This window comes from Panthera tigris, chromosome B3 (assembly GCF_018350195.1).
Source record: "Panthera tigris isolate Pti1 chromosome B3, P.tigris_Pti1_mat1.1, whole genome shotgun sequence".
Lineage (NCBI taxonomy): Eukaryota > Metazoa > Chordata > Mammalia > Carnivora > Felidae > Panthera > Panthera tigris.
In genome coordinates this window covers 102,349,183-102,371,258 of record NC_056665.1, presented here as the reverse complement: position 1 = coordinate 102,371,258, position 22,076 = coordinate 102,349,183, and the positions used below count along the sequence as shown (strand labels likewise).

At 38.3% G+C, this 22,076-nt stretch overlaps 1 protein-coding gene across 6 annotated transcripts in view; it reads right to left on the bottom strand.

Annotated features, from left to right (window-relative positions):
- KTN1 (kinectin 1) overlaps positions 1-21,727 on the bottom strand; it is a 107,534-nt gene extending 85,807 nt beyond the window's left edge. For 3 of the 6 annotated variants that reach the window (XR_006218863.1, XM_042989770.1, XM_042989771.1), the window contains exon 1: positions 21,564-21,727. The gene's annotated coding sequence lies outside the window, so the exon portion shown is untranslated. The remainder of the gene's footprint in view (positions 1-21,563) is intronic. The other 3 variants (XM_042989772.1, XM_042989773.1, XM_042989774.1) reach the window with 2 other exon arrangements.
- Positions 21,728-22,076: the final 349 nt, after the last annotated feature.

Genomic DNA, 22,076 nt, shown 5'->3' with positions numbered 1-22,076 from the left:
TCCAGATGGCCAACTGACACATGAAAAAATGCTCAACATCACTCATCATCAGGGAAACACAAATCAAAACCACACTGAGATACCACCTCACACCTGTCAGAATGGCTCACATTGACAACTCAGGCAACAACAGATGTTGGCGAGGATGCGGAGAAAGAGGATCTCTTTTGCACTGCTGGTGGGAATGCAAACTGGTGCAGCCACTCTGGAAAACAGTATGGAGGTTCCTCAAAAAATTAAAAATAGAACTACCCTAAGACCCAGAAATTGCACTACTAAGTATTTACCCAAGTGATACAGGTATGCTGTTTCGAAGGGGCACATGCACCCCACTTTTATGGTGTTTTTGGCAGCACTATCAACAATAGCCAAAGGACGGAAAGAGCCCAAATGTCCATCGATGGATGAGCAGATAAAGAAGATGTGGTATATATATACAATGGAGTACTACACAGCAATCAAAAAGAATGAAATCTTTTTGCCATTTGCAACTATGTGGATGGAACTGGAGGGTATCATGCTAAGTGAAATTAGAGAAAGACAAATATCATGTAACTTCACTCATATGAGGACTTTAAGATACAAAACAGATGAACAGAAGGGAAGTAAAAAAATATAAAAACAGGGAGGGGGACAAAAACATAAGAGACTCTGAAATATGGAGAACAAACAGAGGGTTACTGGAGGGGTTGTGGGAGGGGGGATGGGCTAAATGGGTAAGGGGCATTAAAGAATCTATTCCTGAAATCATCGTTGCACTATATGCTAACTTGGAGGTAAATTAAAAAAACAAATTAAAAAATGTGAGAAAAAGATAAACCCAAAAGGACATGTTTAGAAGATTCTCAAAGGAAAAAAAAAAAAAAAAAGACATCCACTAAGTGTATTTTTAAATAATGCAACCTTAGTCACATTAAATTAATTTCTATTAAATGCAAATTCACACTCAGGCTGGCAGGGCAGGAAAATGTGCAAACGAGGATCAAAAGGGTATGGAGGATCATGACTATGGTGGTTTCACCAATGTACACTTGTGTCACAATTGATCATACCGTATGCTTTAAATATATGCCATTTATTGTGTGTCAACTACACCTCGATAAAACTGTCTAAAAAAAGTAAGACATGGACCAGGGAGTATGAAACACAATACTCTGATTTAGTGTTAGTCTGATTATAACTACTAGTACGATCTTAAAGAAAAATTTGGAAAAATCTTAAAGTATAAAAATAGTGCATACCCTTCAACAGAGAAAATTCATTTTCTTGTTAAAACTACTACTAGATATCTATATACATAGATATAATCACACAATTACAAAGATATACCCAGGAGTGTTCACTGTTAGCCATATAACTTTGTAAAAACTAAAAACCTATGTCCGGCATTAGGGAAATGACTAAATAAGCCTGTGGTAGCCTCATATGTAATATGGTCACTAAAAAAATATATTGCAAATAAATCAAACATACATAAAAAGCAAGTTGTAGAGTGGTACAGAGAGAAAATTCCCTTTTACATGACAGAATCATGCTCATACATGCTTAGAAAATTCCCAGGACACATGAGAAACCATTAACTCTATGGCGACTTCTTGGTGCTTTTCTTAGTAACTTTTCATCTTACATCCTTCAAAACGGTTACATTTTCCCATCATGCACACATATTTTATAACATAATGTAAATTTAATTATATTTTTAAATTATGAATTAAATTGTGACTTTTACTGATTTTTAAATGTTTTATTTACTTTTGGAAGAGAGAGAGAGAGAGAGAGAGAGAGAGAGCGAGCGCGCGCACCAGGGAGGGGCAAAGAGAGAGGGGGACAGAGGTTCTGAAGCAGGCTGACAGCAGAGCCCTATGTGAGGCTCAAACTCACGAGCCAAAGCCAGACACTCAACCAACTGAGCCACCCAGGTGCCCTAAATTGCAACTTTTAAAAACTAAATTGAGGAATCCATGTCTAGCCATATGAGCGAAAACTCTTCCAATTAAATACAACAAAAACTGTTTTGCTCTAAAATAGACAAATTTTCTGGTAATTAAGGGAAATCCTAAGGAAGAGGGAAAATCAAATGGGAAATGAAAGGTAAAGACACTTAAGGTAAAGACACAAGACACTGAACTGCAGCTGGAAAAGGGGAAATGAGGTATGAAAAACAGACTTTCAAGAGGTCTACAGTCAGCAAAGGGTAAATTAAGAGGAAGAGAGAAAGCTTGTCCCACTTTTCCTACCACTCAAAAGCTAAAAAAAAAAAAAAAAGTTTTCATAAAGATTTTATAACCATGGGCTCTGAGATTTGCATCCATAGTCTCTGCCAGTCCAGAATACTCTCACCTCTTCTACCAAAAATTAGTTAACACAAAAGTAGTGCCAAGGTCATGAAATCCTCTGGGAAAAAAAATTCCTTCTACCCAATCTAGCCTGCACAGTGCAGCATTTTCAGATACACCCCTGCTGAAGGTAAACTTACAAACAGGGATTATACCCCCAAGAATCCCAAACAGAAAAATGTGAGATACTATAAAAAAATTTTCAGGTATTAGACGCATAAGAGAAATCACACAAAGAATTAAAAGACCAGAGAATTAAAAGAATATAAAATACCAGAGAGATTAGAAAGAACTGAGGAAATTACAAATTGTGTTAAGAGCATTCATACACATAAGAAAGACACACAGACTTTTAAAACTGAAGAATTACCAAACAGAAAGATCTTGATAAAAACTGATGGTTTAAAACAACATTCACTCAAGATTTTTACTTACTTCTTACACACTAAGGTTAGATGTAGTCCTACTGTAGTCCTATTAAAAGGTTTGCTTACACTACTGAAAGTTTAACATGCCAAATGAGTGACTCTCCTACTGACTGCATGGTCTTCTTTCCTACCTACTGTCTGTAAACCCAACACAGTGCTCAACACATAGTACTGTGGAAATAGATGACTAAAAGGCAACCAGCAAGGGGGGAAAAAAAAGGTTTACTTCATGACATAAATAATTTCAAAACAAATAATTTTATGGGTTTTTTTAATAACATATAAGGTAATCCTTGAGTCCTTCTCTTTGGATTTTCTTTCAAAATAAACCTTCAAAAATACAATACACACTAATCCTATCTGTGTTCACCAGTACTCTGAAAAACAAAATCAAGGACTTTTTATCACCATATGGACTTCATTATTTTCTTGAAGCTACAAAAGGATACATAATGGAAAGTTAAAAATCAAATAGTCCAGATAAAACTACCATAAACTGGAAACAGGTACAACTTTTATATTTTAACAAACATTTAAACCTACAAGAGTCAAAAAACAAGTTGTGTTTTGGGGTTTTTTCCTATTGATGCCATTGATTTGATTTGACATCACTCCTAATAAGCAACCTAAACAAAAAACAGTAAGTTACCTTATTAAGAACAATCTCTGAGAAAAAGTCAAGTCTCTGAGATTTCACCAACCGAGTTTCCACACTCTTAAATTGTTTATAAACTATCTAGTTAACATAATCAAAACACTGAATACAGTGCACCTTCAAAATCTGTGATTGCAAAGACTCCCTTCCAGACAACAGAAATATATTTTAAGAAGTTCGAAGGAGATACAAGAAATCTAAAATATAGTCACAAGAAAACAATCCCATTCATAATAGCACCAGAAACAATAAAATACTCAAGAATAAATGCAACCAAGGAAATGAAAGATGTATACACTGAAAGCTGTTAGACAATGAAAGAATTGAAGAAAATACAAATATATGGGAAGATATCATGTGTTCAAGGAAAAGAAGAATATTGTTAAAATGTCCATACTGTCTGTCCTAAGCCTTAGAGCTATAGATTCAATGCAATCTCTATCAAAATTCTACCGGCATGTCTTACAGAAATAAACCATCCTAAATTTCATGTGGAACCGCAGAAGACCCAGAATAGCCAAAACAATCTTGAGAAAGAAGAACAAAGCTGGAGGCATCACACTTCCTGATTTCAAACTATACTACAAGGCTACAGTAAATCAAAATAACATGGTAGTAGAATAAAAACAGACACATAAAGCAATGGGACAGAATCAAGGACCCAGAAATAAGCTCACACATATCTGGTCAATTAGTATTTGACAAGGGAGTTAAGAATACTCAATGGAGAAAAGATAGTCTTTTCAACAAACAGTGCAGAGGAAACGGGATATTCACGTGTAAAAGAATAAACTGAACTCCTATCTTACAACACTCACAAAAATTAATTTGAAATGAATTAAAGGTTTAAATGTGAAACTACTAGAAGAAAACATAAGGACAAGGCTCCTTGACATTGGTGTTGGCAGTGATTTTTGGATAGGACACCAAAAGCACAACGAACAAAAGCAAAAATCAATAGGACTATATCAAACTAAAAACTTCTGTATAGCAAAAGAAACTACCACCAAAATGAAAAAGTAACCTGTGGAATGGGATGAAAATATCTGTAAACTCAGTATCAAATAAGGGGTTAATATCCAAATTATGTATGGAATTCCTACAACTCACAGCAAAAAAAAAAAATCAATTTAAAAAATGGGCAAAAGGGGCGCCTGGCTGGCTCAGTCAGTTAAGCATCAGACTTTGGCACAGGTCATAATCTCACAGTCCATGAGTTCGAGCCCCGCTGTCGGGCTTTGTGCTTACAGCTCCTAGCCTGGAGCCTGCTTCAGATTCTGTGTCTCCCTCTCTCTCTGCCCCTCTCCCCTGCTTGCCCTCTGTCTCTTTCAAAAATAAACAAACATTAAAAAAAATTTTTTTTTAAATTTTTTTAATGGGCAAAGGACCTGAATGGACATTTTTCCAAAGAAGATATACAAATGGCCAACAGGCACATGAAAAGGTGCTCAATGTCACTAATCATCAGGAAAATGAAAATCAAAACCACAATGAAATATCACCTTTGACCTGTCAGAATGGCTATTATCAAAAAGACAGATAACATGCACCGGCAAGGCTATCCAGACAACACTTGCACCCTGCTGGTGGGAATGCAAACTGGTATAGCCCTATGGAAAACAGTACAAAGGTTCCTCAAAAATCCAAACTCATACATACAGAAAGTAGATTGGTGGTTACAAAGAGAGGGAGGGAGAATTGGTGAAGGTGGTCAAAGGGCACAAGCTTCCAATGACAAGATGAGTAAGTTCTGGGGATCTAATGAACAACATTGGGACTACAGTTAACAATACTCTACTACATACTTGAAAGTTACTAATAGAGTAAATCTTAAAAGTTCTCACTGCAAAAAAACAACAAAACGTAAAAAATAACTGTATGAGGTGATGGATATTTTTACTAACCTTATTATTTGCAAAGTATACATATATCGAATCATTACACTGTACTTTACATAATGTTATCTCAATTACACTTTCATAATGCTGGAAAAAAATAAATAAAATAAAATATAGCCATAAGAAGAGGCTCCTATCCTAAAGCTATTCTGTTCTGCAGACTGGGCTTAGAAACCATGTTTACAAGACAACCTTAAGAGCCATGTGAAGATAGATACTGCCTTCAAAAGACAGTACACAGCTGCCACAATTCTACATTTCAAGATCTATAAAAGACTTGTTTTATGTACTGAAAAGAGCATGTACTGAAAAGAGCAGGAAGTAGTCAAACTAAAATTGGTGAATTCATTATGGATAAATCCAAAGTCACTAACTAAAAAATTTAGGTGCATCAAAAGTCATTCAGTATAAACAAGTCATTCCAATGTCCCTTTCTCTCTCTCTCTCTCTTTTTGTTTTAAATACAAAAGGCTTACTAAATCAGGAAAACCCAATACACATTATAGAATGACTGATTCTGGCAGAACAGTTGATAAAGTAGACAAGCTACCCTTGAAGACAAGATAGGTAAATAATGAACATGACTGAATGGTAGTACCAATCAGGGAATAGTTAAAAGGTTAAATGATCATATCCCAAAGATGCCAATTAATGTTTTAGAAAGTGCCTTAATCACCTATCAAAGGACTCTCTGTTCTCTGCCTGAACTTACTTACATTTTAATAAATTTCTTGAATAAGACAGTTTATGATGATGCGTTGAACATAAGAATATCTCAAACGAGGAATGAAAACAAAGGATAAACCAACTAAATAATGTTTCATAAAGTAAGATTTTTATTTTATCCTTTGCCACCAAACTCCTTCAGTTCCCCAGCTGGAAGAGCAGAAATTCCAGTAGCAGTAGCTAGCTTAGATAAGGAGGGATGCCATGTTATTTCAGTCTACAGATTTACCTCACATAATAAATTGCTCAGGGGTACCTGGGTAACTTAGTAGGTTACGTGTCCGACTCTTGATTTCATCTCAGGTCATGACTCACAGTTCATGAGATCAAGCCCTGCATTGGGCTCCTCGATGACAACACTGAGACTGCTTTGGATTCTCTCTCTCTCCCTCTCTCTGTCCCTCCCCTGCTTATGCATTCTCTCTCAAAATAAATAAATAAACTCTATTAAATAAATAATTCAATTAACTGATTTTCATGAAAATGGCTCTTGAAAAGTACTACTTTTCTAACAATGGCTTTTTTTTTTTTTTTTTTGTATTAGGGACTGTTCACCTAAATGCACACTAAATATTCTACAATAAAATTTCAACATTATGATTTCAGCTAAAGACATGCTCAACAATTTATTTAACATAATGGTTTCCAATTATATCATACATATCAATATACTACACACAACTGGATGAACCCAGCACATTTTGCTTTGTACACATATGCCAGTCAAGAGGACCGCAGAGCTAGCATCTTCTACAACTTTTCCATTGTTTCTGCCTGGCTTAAATTTCCACACTGTTTAAAGGACTTGTGTTTGGCCTTTATTCCTCTGAAGGTGCCTATCTGAGCCATAATTTGACTTTCAAGTGCAAATAAAATTATTTTTAAATGTTTATTCATTTTTTGAGAGAGTGCGAGCAGGGGAGGGGCAGAGAGAGAGGGAGTACAGAATCCAAGCAGGCTCCTGGCTCTGAGCTGTCAGCACAGAGACCCACGCGGGGCTTGAACTCATGAACCGTGAGATCATGACCTGAGCCAAAGTCAGACACTTAACCAACTGAGCCATCCAAGCGCCACTCAAGTGCAGATAAAATGCAAGATAACCCTGAGCTCCAAAAATGCTGAAATTAGTGCAGAAAACAGTACAAAAAGAATAAACTTTCCAAAGAGTAACACCCCACCAACCAGCACCACCATCAAGTTTTCTCTTCCCTTTGGTATGGTATGTCTTCATTTTACCTATTACATTTTACAATCAAAGTGTATTTGTTTTCAAATTGTTTCTATTTACATTAACTCATCTTCATTGCTAGATTAATATTTTCTTACATGTGAAATTGGTCAGTTGAGATGGAACACAACATAACTTACCATTAAAATTAATGGAATGTTTTCATGTAATAGCTTTTCGCTTAGCAGCAGGGTTTTCAAGAATGAATTCAAGATATTAAAGCAAGGATAAATACATCTGATTCTGAGTTCAATAAGAGTTTAGAGGGCAAGGGACACCAGTTCTATCTCAAAAAGAAAAAATTATTCAGCCTCAGCTAGACTAGCAAGGGATACCTATACACCAAAATAGACTAAAGAAACATAGGATGAGTGAGATCAACTAGTAGGAATAAGAATCACACTTCAAGGCTTAAAGATTTTAATTGATTGTAATCATAACAAATTAGTGTGATACTAAAATCAAATTTATTCTGAAGAGTTGAATAATAACCCAACAAGATTAAAAGAAGGCAGAGTTGAGCAAAGGAAGGGAACAGATCACAGAACTAGAGCAGTCAGGATACTGTGAGCTGAGCTTCAAAAAACAAATTAGGAGGGGCACCTGGATGGCTCAGTTGGTTAGGCAGTTAAGAGCCTGACTCCTGGTTAGGCTCAGGTCATGATCTCATAGTTCAGGGGTCCGAGCCCTTCCTAGGGCTCTGTGATGACAGAGTGGAGTGTACTTGAGATTCTTTCTCTCCCTCTCTCTCTGCCCCTCTCCTGTGTGCACACGCGCACATTCTCTGTCTCTCTCTCTCAAATAAATTTAAAAAATAGGAATAGGTAAAAATGAAGATGAAGACTTCCATAAGGATGGTTTTATTCCAAACACTTAAAATGACAGATAAAACATTCACATCTCCCCATAACTATAAATATCTTTTCAGTTATTCTGTGATTGATGTATTTTTTTTTTTAATGTTCATTTGTTTTTGAGAGCGTGCGCGCGCTCGCACACACACACGCACAAGTTGGGGAGGGGCAAAGAGAGAGGGAAACAGAATCAGAACTAGGCTCCAGGCTCTGAGCTGTCAGCCCAGATCCCAACATGGGGCTCGAACTGTGATTGATACATTTCTTGTCTCCTTTCATCATCCTTGTTTCTCTTTTTATTATTCAGTTTCTTATAATTCTTAGAATTTGGGGTTGGAAAAACCACGTAGCTGGTGTAGAGATTCCTAGTATAAATAGGTTGTTAGCATCTTCATAGTATTTAACAAGTTTTTAGTCCTTTTTATTTCCAATAAATTGGCAAACTTAGAGGCTACATCGCATTCAGGATTATGACTTGAGTGTAAGACTACAGCACAGACAACGTGGCATATTTCCAAAAGTATGTATCTAATGTCCAGATGTCTCCCCCTTTGTAGTGATAGTAGCAGCTACTGGTTATCCTTGCCTAGACATTATTCATTAGGGAGATGCAAACTGGTGGTATTCTAAGTCTATCATTCTTTCTTGATTAGGTAGAATACATCTATAGAAATTTCTTCCCTGACCTGAGAAACAATTCATATGAGTAGGATAAATGCTTCTATTTACCAACTGTCAAAACAATAAGCTGGTCCAACAGCAATTAATTAAAGGTTTTTGTTAAAAAATGTTGTAGTATGGATTCACAGGTTAAACACATTTGATTGGTTTCAATTCATTATAGTTATTATCTTTATTGATGTTCAAATTCCCTTTTGGCCAATGGGATCCTATTCAGGACGGCTCCCAGGTTGTTTCAACACTACCCTCATACTTTTTGCCTCTATTGCTTCAGGTATGTTCTAGTCTGTGGCAAACAGACTCTAAAGTGGTCCTCATGGTCTCTGCCACTTGGGTGTTCTCACCCTTGTGCAATCTCTTGGTAAGGGTGAGTGAGATCTGTGACCTGCTTCATATCAATAAAGTATGGCAAAGGTGACAGGATGTAATTGATTACATACACATGATTATGATACTTAAGACTGTAACCCATGTTACTAGGACATGCTTTGTCTCCCTTAATGGCTTTGAAGAAGCAAGCTGCCATGTTGGTAAGCTGCCTATGGAGAAAGCCATGGAGCAAGGAGCTAAAAACAGCCTCCTGGACAATAACCAGCAAGAAACTGAGGCTTTCGCTTAGGCAGCCTGTAAAGTACTGAATGCTACCAACAATTACATGAACTTGGAAGTATATTTTTCCCCGGCTAAGCCTCACGTGAGACCCCAGCCCTGGTCAACACCCTAACAGCAACTTTGTGAAACACTGTAGACCCAGTTATGCAGAAGACCCAGTTAAACTCCTGACCCACAGAATCCATGGTATAATAAATGTGTGTTGTTTTAAGTATCTAACCCTGTATCATACTGTAACAGAAACTAATCATTAAATTTTAAGTTTGTCTCATACATTTCCCGCTTAGACTGAGAAAATGCCCATTTTGAGCACTAATTTAGTTTTATTGTGAAAGGTATTTAAAGACCACAATATAGGCACCAGGAGTGCTTTTTGCTACTAAGGCAGTCATTATTTCTAGGTCTTCTTAGTCAAAAAGGACCAGAAAATGTATATATTTTAAGCTAAATTATTGCATGAGGGCATATAGAACGTTTCACTAAAATTAGTACTATGGAATTTTTATGTCATTTCACTGACCTTAACACTACATCTGTTTTCAACAATGCTAAAAATCTGTTTTCAACAACACCAGCGTAATCACTCATTTCATTTAGCCCACAATGCGCACATTACATAGTACAGGAATAACAACATATATATACATTACCACCAAAATTATGATTATAGTAGTTTGAGATTTGCCTTTTTTGCCATCCTTCCTCCACTCTCCTCCCAGGGTATATTTCAATTGGGATATACAGCCAAGTTACCATGTTTTAAAATCACATGGCATAGTTCACTCTGGTGTTCACCAAGTGAATACAAGTAAGATTCAGTGGTTTCATTTTACTTTTTATTTTTAAGGGTTTTTAAATTTTCATTTAACAATTATGTAAAATATTTAAATGTCTCCAAAGTCAAGTCTTAAGAAAAATTAATTCAAAGCACAAATTATACCCTTGTGCTTTTCTACACTGTAGGTCTCTCCCTCATAAGTAACCATCATTTTTTAGACTTCATTTTCTTCTATTTCTTAATGTTATTTATTCATTTTGAGAGAGAGAGAGAGAGAAAGCAAGCAAGCAAGCAAACGAGTAAGCGCCGGGCAAGGGCAGAGAGAGAGAATCCCAAGCACAGAGCCCAACACAGGGCTTGATCCCGTGAATTGGGATATCATGACCTGAGCTGAAATCAAGAAGTGGAGAAGTGGATGCTTAACCAAATGAGCCATCCAGGCTCCCCTCTCTTCTACTTTTAATAAGACACACACACACACACACACACACACACACACACACAAAATCATCTCCTTTATCAGTACAGGACTGCATATTATAAACACTTGTATCCACTTTGCTTTTTGTGTGTGTGCGTGTGTGTGTGTTTTTAACTGTCCAGAATAGACCTATTTTGTGACTAGAGGCACAGTGAGCCAGGTAGAAACAGCTGAAAATGAGAGGTAACAGGGGATTTAGCACAGATGGAAAAAAAATAATTGTTTTACATCTCTACTCAAAATAAGCCAGACAAACCAAAACCCCAAACCATAGGAAGAAAATTAATGATGAGGGAGGGGGAGAAATCAATAAAAAACATTAATTAACACCAAATGGTACTAGTTTTATAAAACAGTCTTCATAAAGATTTTTAAATTTCAACATGTTAAAGATGTCAGAGATAAAAAGACTCCTTTTTTTAAAGTAGCAAAAAGGTTATAAAACAAAAATAGAACTGAAATAGATGGGTGCATATGAAAAAGCAACTCCAAATCTAAGAGATGAAAACTATACATACTGGCAAATAGACTCAACAGACAAAATGAAGTCCAGACTGAACAGAGTAGAATTGGTAAACTGCTATAGAGTACTGAATTCACCTAGTATAAGGCACAGAAAAATAAAGAGAAAAAAAACCTGAAAGAGCAATTGAGGTACAAAGACCCCAACTTAGGTTTTTCAAAAAAGATGTGAAAATAACAGAAGCCATATTTGAAGAGCTGAGAATTTTCCAAAATTGAAGATCAGATTCCTCAGATTATATGTATACATACTCTTAGTACTAGTTGGATATATAGATGTTTGTCCTCATATACAGTACACTGTGGTGAAATTGTGAAATACCAAGCACAATGAGCTGCTATTTAAGGAAATAATTAACCAGACTGCTTCACAACAAGTATCCGTAACAACTTAAGAAAACCAGATGCAAACCCTGGCATCACTGAAATGTTTGCAAATCTCTTATAATGTCACCCGGAGAGAGTGGAGACTTCAAATTTATCCGTACTTTAAACTCTATCCATATTTTAATACTCTCATGACTCTAAAAGCAAGGTGTGGACAATGCATAAAACTAGTAATTCAAAGACTTATTTCAAAGCATCTACTAAATTCACACATTCTACCCTTAAAAAAACCAAATTGAAATGCTAAGCAGTAAAATTTTACAGAAAACAGTAGCATAAAAGAGAAGAAACACAAATTAATTCCAGGCAAAGAATTTTGAAAGGCAACATAAAACTTTATAAGAGGACATGTAAGAATATCTTTATAACCTTGTGGTAGGGAAGGATTTCCTAAACAAGACACAAAGTATAAATCATAAAAGGAAAATACTGATAAATTCAACAAAATTAAAAATTTTATCTATTAACAAAGACACTATATAACAAAGAAGACAAGCCACAAAGTGGGAGAAGACATTTGTGATACTAATCAGCAAAGAATTAATATTCAGAACCTATTAAGAACTCCTATCAAAAAGAAAAGCAACTCAACAGAAAAATCAACAGTCATTCCAGAGAAAAGGAAACAAAAATGGCCAGCAAACATTTGAAAAGATGTTTCTTCTCAGTAAGCAGAAATGCAAAACCTATAAGGTATCATGAGGCTTACTCTAATATTTGCCAATTATCAAGTATAGGCAAGAATGTGGAGCCATCACATGTACACGTTAGTGAGGGGAATAAACTGGCACAACTGCCCTGGAAAACAATTTGGCACTGCCTAATAAAGCTGAAAATGCACCCCCCCCGCCCCCCCCACAACTCAGCAATTCCACTCCTAACTAAACAGAAAGTCCAAAACAATTTGCTCAAAGGGCAAATCTCAACTCATTAGTGAGTAGAAAAATTGACTTAGTGGGTCTTAATTATCTTATTTTTAATGAAATGTCCTACCATCACATAGGTGTGGGTTTTTTTCAACAAACTTTCTTGTTCTATATGTGGCACATCTGATAATGTACTGAGTCCCATAATGTAAAATGTATTTCCTACTGTTAGTAACAAAAACATTTTTAAAAACACTATCCTGGAGATATTTATGTATGCAAGCGTACCAATACACCTATGCAAGATGTTCACAGCAGAGTTTTTAATAATAGCAAAAGTGGAAACAACCCAAATGCCCGTCAATAGGTAATAAAGTGAAATATATTCATATAATGAAATTCCATGCAGCAGTGAAAGTGAATGAATTAGAGTTATATGCAAAATGGTGGAAGAATATCAGGACCATAAAGCTGAGGGTAAAAAGAAAGTTGCAAACGAACTCATACAGAAGGATCTCTTTTATATAGAGTTCAAAAACAAAACAGAAAAAAAAATATTTTAGGGATAGAAATAGATGTGGTAAAATCACATAAAAAAAAGTCATCAAAAAACAAAAATAAAAGCAAAAAAAGTTGGGGCGCCTGGGTGGCTCAGTCGGTTAAGTGTCCAACTTCGGCTCAGGTCACATCTCACGGTTCATGGGTTCGAGCCCCATGTCGGGATTTGCACTGACAGCTCAGAGCCTGGAGCCTGCTTCAGATTCTGTGTCTCTCTCTCTGCTCCTCCCCACTCGCATTCTCTCTCTCTTAAAAATAAATACTTAAAAAACCCCACAAAAAACAAAAAAGGCAAATATAATGATTACTTCTGGGGGGCAGGGAAGAGTAGCACAAAAAGAAAGAAAAAGTTAGGATAATGTTCTTGAACTGGTATTAGATACAAGGCTGTTCACTGCATCCTTACTCTTTATCTTTCATATATTTTATTTTGTTTTTATGTACTTAATTTTTAACAAAAAAAAATTAAAATTGAGTGAAAGGTACACAGATATTTGGTACAAAGGTATTTCTTTTATATTTCATCTTTAAATTGTACAACATATTCTATATGCTTTTGTACACCTGAATCATTCAATACTTGTTTTAACTTTCAACAAAATAAAAAAAAATGACAAGTAGAAAGAGATAAATATAAATTAAAATCTCTCAACCTCTCAATCTCTCTCTTTCTAGCTTCAGCTCTGGTCATGATCTCACAGTTTGTGAGTTCAAGCCCCACATCAGGCTCACTGCTGTCAGCACAGAGCCTGCTTCAGATGCTCTGTCCCACTCTCTCTCTGCCCCTCCCCTGCTTACGCTCTCTCAAAATAAATAAACTTAAAAATCCTCTCTCTCCCACTGACCCTGCCCTGTGCTCACTCTCTCTAAAATAAAAAAAAAAAAAATTTTTTTAATTGGTATGTTATTTTAAATGCTGCTGGGATGTTTTGCTTAAATAAAACTGAAAGAATATAGAATATGATTACTCACCTATTTATACCATATAAACAATGCTAGACAAACATTGTTCATTTCAGTTATTTTATATTTATAAAGTATTTCTTGTCTCCCCTACCCCATCAGACAAGGCAAATGCATGGGTTATATTTTACATAGAATTCCGAGGCTAATCTTAAATGTGTATTTTACTTGAAAACTGCTCCAAAAATTTCAAGCTCAGAAAGACGTTATTCAAGTTAAAAATAAATGCAATTTTCTGGACACTCTCCCACCCCCAACAACCAAAAGAGCAAAATGACTAAGTCGCTTTTATAAAGGATCCAATTTAAACTTAAAATTATAGTTAACATCTAGGTCAAACTGGAAGGGATTTAAGAAATTACTCCCATTCATTAGCAAAAGGGTATCAACCACAAGGATTATTATACACCAGAGAACCTGAAACTGTACCCAGATATGAAGAGTACCAATATGACAAGCTTGAGAAATTCACTTCACAGAATTCATAACCTTCAGCCACCCTCAGACATCCAGGTTATGAAAATGTGAAAGAATTACACAACACATTTCAAATAAACATGACTTCCAATAAACTGAATACAGGTCAGAAGCAACATAAAGGAATTCAACCTGTGTGTGGATATTAAAAATTTAAGAAAACATCTTAAATGTTCAGCAACATAGCATTCAGAACACTGGGGAGCTTTCAATGTACAGCTTAGCCTGTTCAAATTTATTTCAAAGATAACTAGATCTAAACACATGCAATCACTAAATTATGTATGCACACATTTTACTCAGAAGACTTACATTACTAATCAACAAGGTTAACTGGTACTATGCACAAAAATATTTTTGCTGGAATTCGTGTATTAAATCATTTTCCATTCCGCTCCCAAGAATAAACCTGAAACCCTTATTTTTGGTCTCACTTTACATGGCATTCCATGTAAATCAACTAGCCATGCTAACAGAAGACTGATGGCACAAATGAGAAGCAGAAGGCTCAATGAGTCCCAATCATTTTCAAACAAGCAATTCATTCATTCATCAAATTGAGCACCACCTACTACAAGAAATATAGTTCCCTGGTAAAGAAGACAAAGTTCCCACTTCAGAGTGGGCAGTTACAGCAGTAACTCATAACACACATTCACAGAAATGAGCCTGAGAAAATTTCTTGGAATCTAGAAAGAGCATAGTCTACCTACTGTTTCTACATAAAACATTTTATATAATATTTGGTTTTAAGTTGCTTTTACTATTTTCTCCACTTGAAAAATTTCAAGTCCTCAAATTTAAGTCGCTAACATTAAGAATCAATCCTCTAACTCTGGGAGAAAAAAAAACCTGTATAACATTAATGTAGCTTTCTAATACCTAACAGATAACTGCACATAGACAGTGCCTATTTATTATTCATTCATGTATAGTAATCTCTACGCCCCACATAGGCTTGAACTCACAATCCCCAGATCAAGAGGGACACACTCCACCAACTGAGCCAGCCAGGCACCCCATTATTATTATTATTACTTTAGAAAGCATTCTTTCAAAACAGTTCAATGAATCAGGATGGGCTCTAGATCAGAATACCTCAGTTCACACTCAGGTTCCTCCTCTTACTTGCTCTTTAAACAAATTATTTAACCTGTTTCCCTAGTTTCCACCAAATAGTACCTATCCCATAAAACTGTTTAAGAGGATTATATATGGCACCGTACATAAGTGTTTACAGAGACTAACAGCAAACAAGCACCCTAATATTAGCCATCACTTATGTAGCAACTAGTAAGATAATACACGCAAGGCAAATGAACCTCAGGCAGTTTAAGACAGTTAAGTTCACACATACAGTCAGTGGTACTAGTTAGCAGAGCCGAACCTAAGCGCTTAAGTCTCCCTAGCACACATGCTTTTTCCACTACACCACACATTATATAATTCAACTACTGGGGGGGGGACTTACATAAAATCTTGGAGTTAGTAAAGTCTAAGATTTGTAGGTCTCCTAAATACTGACCTCCAGCTTACTACACCAGACCACACTGTTTCCCTGGCAAATTAAATGACTCGTGCAAAAAATTCTCACATTTTCCAGTGAGAATGTAGTATAACATCAAGTCTTGTGATAGACAATTACTGAAAATCATGTAAGTTCTGGTAACTAATCATAAATGTTACTAACAGTCACAGTGCCTATGTGGCTCAGTCTGCTAAACATCCCATTTCAGCTCAGGTCATGATCTCATGGGTTCATGAGTTCGAGCCCTGCATGGGGCTCTCTGCTGTCAGTGCAAAGCCTGCTTCATATCCTCTGTTTCTCTCTCTCTCTCTCTCTGCCCCTCCCCCACTAGCGCACGCATTCACACACTCTCAAAAATAAACAAACATTAAAAAATAAATAAATGTTACAGTCAAAATAAAGAAATATGGATAAAGGACATTTTCCTCTTATAATGGTAGGCAGTTGGATACTATGGCCCCTATGAAACTTACTCAACATGAAAACTATCTAAAAGGAGCTCTCTCACTGGAGTAAATGACATTTCTCCCCTTGATAAAAATACATAGGCCAGTGTCTACACAGAAAGCTAAATGTTTCTGGCTAGCAGTCTACTCTCCTATATACTCACTTATTTCTATAAATCCATTAAATAGAAGAATGAAAACAAAAACTGTTATTTCTATAAAAACTAAGTTACATCCTTTGGAAGGCCTTGATGAATGAATGGAAAATCTAGAATGATTTTTAACTTGGAAAGTTTCCCAGTGCCTACATTTTCATTCCATTTTAAAGAAACCAATACTAGAAATCATAGGCAATGCTTTTAGGGTATGATTTACAGAAAAAAAGATTAGTAACCCCTTACTCAAAGACAAGAGATTGATCCAAATAAAAATGTTCTAAGTTAAAACATGCAAGTTATCTAACCAATGGTCCTAATCACACAGAGAAGGTCCAAAAGATCTCCACAACACTCTAACATCACTCTCTCCAACAAGGGGTTCTCAAAAGCCTCCTGCCACTTTTCTGCTGCTCTCTGCTCCTAGGAAAGGAGTAAACTGAAAACTATATGTATCCAAGAATGAGGTATCCATCACAGTGAGAAACTGCAGAATAAGGATTTAATTCACTTATAATGAATAGATATTTAATAAATCTTTATTGAACTGACCGAAACCCTTAAGATCCATCAATAAACAAAACAGACAAAAAGCCATGCCTTCACAGAAGTTATAGTGTGTGTTGGGGACACACAGGAGAGACAATGAACACAATCAACAAAGAAATTATATAGTGTTGGAAGGTGGCAAGTGCCATGGAGAAAATAGAGCAAGATACAGGGATCATAAGTAGGGGAGTACAGCTTCAAATAAAATAAGATAGACCTTTTGAAAAACATTTGAAGAACAAAGATTTGAAGACTACAGGGTTGGCCATGATGATTTTTTAGGGAAAAAGTGATCCAAAGAGGGACAACAGCCGATGTAAAGGCTTTTACTTTGCCTATGAGAAGTCATTGCAGGGTTTTGAGGGGACAAGTGATAGAATCTAGTTGCTGAGTTGAAAAAGACCAAAGGGAGCTAGGGAAGAAGCAGGAAGGCCAGTTAGGAGGCTAACTACAGAAATCTAGGCTAGAGATAAGATGGCCAGGACCAGCCTCGAAAGCAATACAGGTGGTAAGAAGTGACTTGATTCTAGATATATTTTCAAGATAAGATAGAACCAAGAATGCCAAGTGTGAAAGAGATAAGTCAGAAATGACTCCAACTTTTTTTTTTGCATGAATGTTGGATAGAGCTACCACCAAATGAGATGGACTAGACTGTATCTGAGGCAGGTTTAAAGAGAAAAATGGAAGTTCAGTTTGAATTGAGTACTTCACCTATAAGCAGAAATGCAGAATAGGTTGTCTGGAGTGCAGAAGGAAAGCCTGGGCCGGAGATATAAATATGGAAGCCATCAGCATATAGGTATTTAAAGCCATGACATTGGATGAGATCACCAGAGAAATATAAAAAGAAAAGTGAACCAAGGACTGAGCACTTCAACTTCAAGAGTAGAGGATGAATCATAAGGCAGAAAGAGCAAAGCAATTAGTGAGGAAAGAAACCCAAAAAACACTGTCCCTGAAGGAGGGGAGTATAAACAAATTAATTTAAGTTCCACTTGTATACAAATCACTTTGCTGAAACCAGATTTAAATTAAAAGTTCTTAATCAGACTGTAGTAAAGTGATATGTAAAATACTAAATCATAACTTTTATAAAAGGAGTGGAACATTTCTTAAATAATTCCTAGAAATACTCTATTTTCTATTGGAGTCTCTACTAAAATTAGTCTTAGCACTAAAAGTATATTTTGTCTATTTTATCTTTTTAACATAAAAGTCTATAACATTAGAGGAGGAAAAAAAAAAAAAAAGCCTAAATGGTCTGCACTGCCATCTCTCTCAAAGACCAAAAACTCGTTTAAACAGCAAGTCAACAGCCCGGCATACAAATAAGTATAAATTGTCATTACTTTTCTTTTTCTAGAGCTCAGATACCACAGGTTAAGTTAATCAAACTGCTTAGTTCATATTGCTTAAGATTTTTTCCCCGTTTGATTTTAATTTTGTGTATAGAAAAAGTAGCATATACTCCTATCTAAATCAATGTTTTCCCTGTGATTTGCATATAAACTACATTTTTAGGATGAGAACATCCAAAGTCATGTTAACAAAAACGGAAGGAGAAAGGAATGAAACTCAACTCTATGCATAACAGTGACTGATGTCATTTCTAAAGAACCAGTTACTCGCTTCTAGCCTCTAAGTAGTCTGGATTTACCTTCAAAATAACTAAAAACTTAAAGAGTACACAGAACAAGCAGCTTATAAGATGTTACCCTCAAATATTTGATGCTCCTGCAAAGCATGGTCTCTCTACATTTCTTTATTACATATTAGAGGTCAGATTCCTGAAAAATCCAAAAGTACTTCCTGAAAATACTAAATTTACTAACAAATGAAATTTTTACAAAGTATTATGAGATCCTTTAGATTAAAACTTTGCTACAGGGGCAGCTGGGTGGCTCAGTCGGTTAAGCGTCTGACTTCAGCTCAGGTCATGATCTCACGGCTTATGGGTTCGAGCCACAAGTTGGGCTCTGTGCTGACAGCTCAGAGCCTGGAGCCTGCTTCGGATTTCACGTCTCCGTTTCTCTCTCTGCCCCTCCCCCCGTTCATGCTCTCTCTCTGTCCCTCTATCTCTCTCTCTCTCAAGAATAAACATTAAAAAAATTAAAAAAAAAAACTTTGCCACACAAAAATTATAATATTTAACTAAAATTATATCTTCCATATTTTTAAGGAAAATTCTATTTTAACTTTAATAACAGTAACAATCTTGAGTCGTAGAAGTTTCAAAAAAGCGTTCACTTCTTAGGCACTTTAAAAAAGCCATATTGATTGGGCGCCTGGGTGGCTCAATTGGTTAAGCATCTGACTTCAGCTCAGGTCATGATCTCACAGTGAGTTCCGGTCCCACACCGGGCTCTGTGCTGACAGCTCAGAGCCTGGAGCCTGCTTCAGATTCTGTGTCTCCCTCTCTCTCTGCCCCACTCACACTCTCTCTCTCTCTCTCAAAAAACATTAAAAAAATTTAAAAATTAAATAAAAAAATTAAAAATCCATATTGACTTAATTAACAGCTAATTATTAAAATGTTCTTCCCACATTAAAGCCTACAAACTGGAAGGATGCTTGGGGCCAGAGACCCAAGAAAACACATGCATCAAGCAGAAAAGACTACTGATGCTAAGGGATGACATAGAAAAACCTAAATTGGAACAAAATCATAAATTAATGACTCTTCAGAATGTTGACCCTGAGTCATCAAGAAAAGGTTAATACTCAATATCCCTTACAATTTGAAAGAGCTTAATATTTAAAGAAAGTTTTTCATTGGCTTTCTTTTATTTTAAGCTTCAGTGTGATTATGAGTCTCATAAAGGTAAAGTAAATAGAACACCGCATTCTCTAAGCACACTTGACAGAGATACAGTTATGACCACTCATGCTGTAAAATTAGAAAAGATATTTCTAATTTTACAGAAGAAGATAAACTTTTCTTAGAACCTACAAACAATAAACCCAGCTATTTCTTGTTAGATCTTTGAATGAAACGGGGAGGAGGGAGAGCTTGTTTATCAGAAAGCACAGTAAATATGAAAGCCCACAGCAGGGCACGTCTACCCCAAATACAGATCAACTCCAAAGTACTCAGTGTTATTCTTGCAAAGATCATCCCAGTCTTGTTGGCAACCGTTTTAGCCAAGCTGGAGGCAGTGTGGCCATTTGCCTACTAGGTGAGATAGAACAAGTGCAACCTAATTTAGCAAAAACTCAATTTTTAAATCAATTCCTAAACAATTCAAAGTGCTCTGTTCACCCCAAGGTGTTTATCTATAGCAGGCTACAGCTGTCTAAAATTTTCAAGACTTTCCACAAAGCATCTCAAAAAACCCACAACTTGGAACAGTTAGCTCTTTAAGCAGTGCCTATTCACATACCTTCTAAGGAATCCTTTCCTGGTACAGGCCCAACTACGAATTTCGATTCCTCCTTCCTCCCAGAAGGAAAGGCTAAAAGTAAGCAGCCGGCTCTTTAACCTGATCAAGCCGCAGCTGTACAAGGTTAGGATGCCGCTCCCGGCGCCGGGAGCTGCCCTTCTCTGGTGCACACATGCTCCTCGACAACCAACGTGCGGGGCTGCACATCCCACACCTGGTGTCTGATTACCGTATGACTTTCCTAGGCTGCCGGTTTGGTTTTCTGCCTAGCTCCCCAAAGCCAAAATTCTCATTGTTGGAAACTGAAGGGGGAGGGGGAATCACTAAGGAAGACACACCCCTCAGGGAGAGGAAGGGATAACTTCCCCCGTCTCGAGGGCGGTCCAGAGATTTTTCCAAACTCTCCCCAAACGCATCTTTCCCAGCCCCAACTCCCCCCCCCCTTCCCGACCGTGACCCAGGGACACGCACCCGGCGGTGGGAGGGGGCACTGGGAAGAGGGCCAGCACCGGTTCCCTAAGTATCCGGAGGGGCAGCGAGAACTGAAATTCCAGCATGGCGTAAGCATGGCCCAGCTCCGGCCCAGGGACGCCGCCGGAGACGCGCTCCCTCTGTCCGCCGGCCGAGGAGGCGGTAATCCGCCTTCCTCCTGGGGGCCCACAGGCCCAGCTAAAAATAGGCGCCTCGGTCACCCCAGGGCCCTCTCCGGCCAACCTCGCACCGGGAGACGTCCCCGGGGGACTCCCCGGCCACACTTGTAGGCGCCGCGGCGGAGCCGGGGTCGGGCCCTGGGCGGCCGGGCGAGGCCAAGCGGCCCCTCGGAGCCTTCCCACCGCGGCGGCCCGACCCAGGCAGGAGCTTCACAGTGGCGACCCGGTGCCCGAGGCCTACCCAGCGGGCTGTGGCGGCGGCGGGCGGTGTCCGGGCCCCGGGGCCGCGCCCCCCGTCCGGCGCGGCCCTCCCGCCCGCCCTGGGACACCGCGGCCGGCACAGCCCTCCCTACCCTGGTCCCCAAGCCGGCGCCCGGCCCGGCGCGGCCTGCTCACCCTTACCCTAAGCAGCCGGGGAAGGAGACCGGGAAGACGCGGCGGCACGGGCACTACAGCCCCGGCCGCCCGCTCAGAGGCGCCGCCGCCGCCGCCGCCGCCGCCGCAGTTGCTCAGGTGCCGTCGCGCCGCCCGGCAGGAAACGGGCGGCTTCGGGGCGGGGCGGCCCCCGGCACGTCCCGGCGTCTGGGCCGGCGGTGCCCGGAGACCGGCCCCTTAAAGGGACAGGCGCCCGCCGCCTTTACCCTGGCGCACGCGTCCGCGGGCTCCGGTAAGCCCCAGCGTGCCGCTGGCTCGGGATTCCGGGGCTTTCCTCCCGAGGCAAAGTCCCGCAGCTAGGTGGAGGGTGGGAGTCCAGGGTTTGGAGGCTCAGCGGAATTCCCTTCATTCATTAGCCCTGCTCTCGTTCCCTGGCTCCCTCCTTCCCCCAAAGCTGGTTTCGTCTTGTATGGCCCTCCCACTGAAGCACCACCTGGCCCCCTCACTGGTTGTTGTGTTTTTTTTTTAACCTTAACCAAA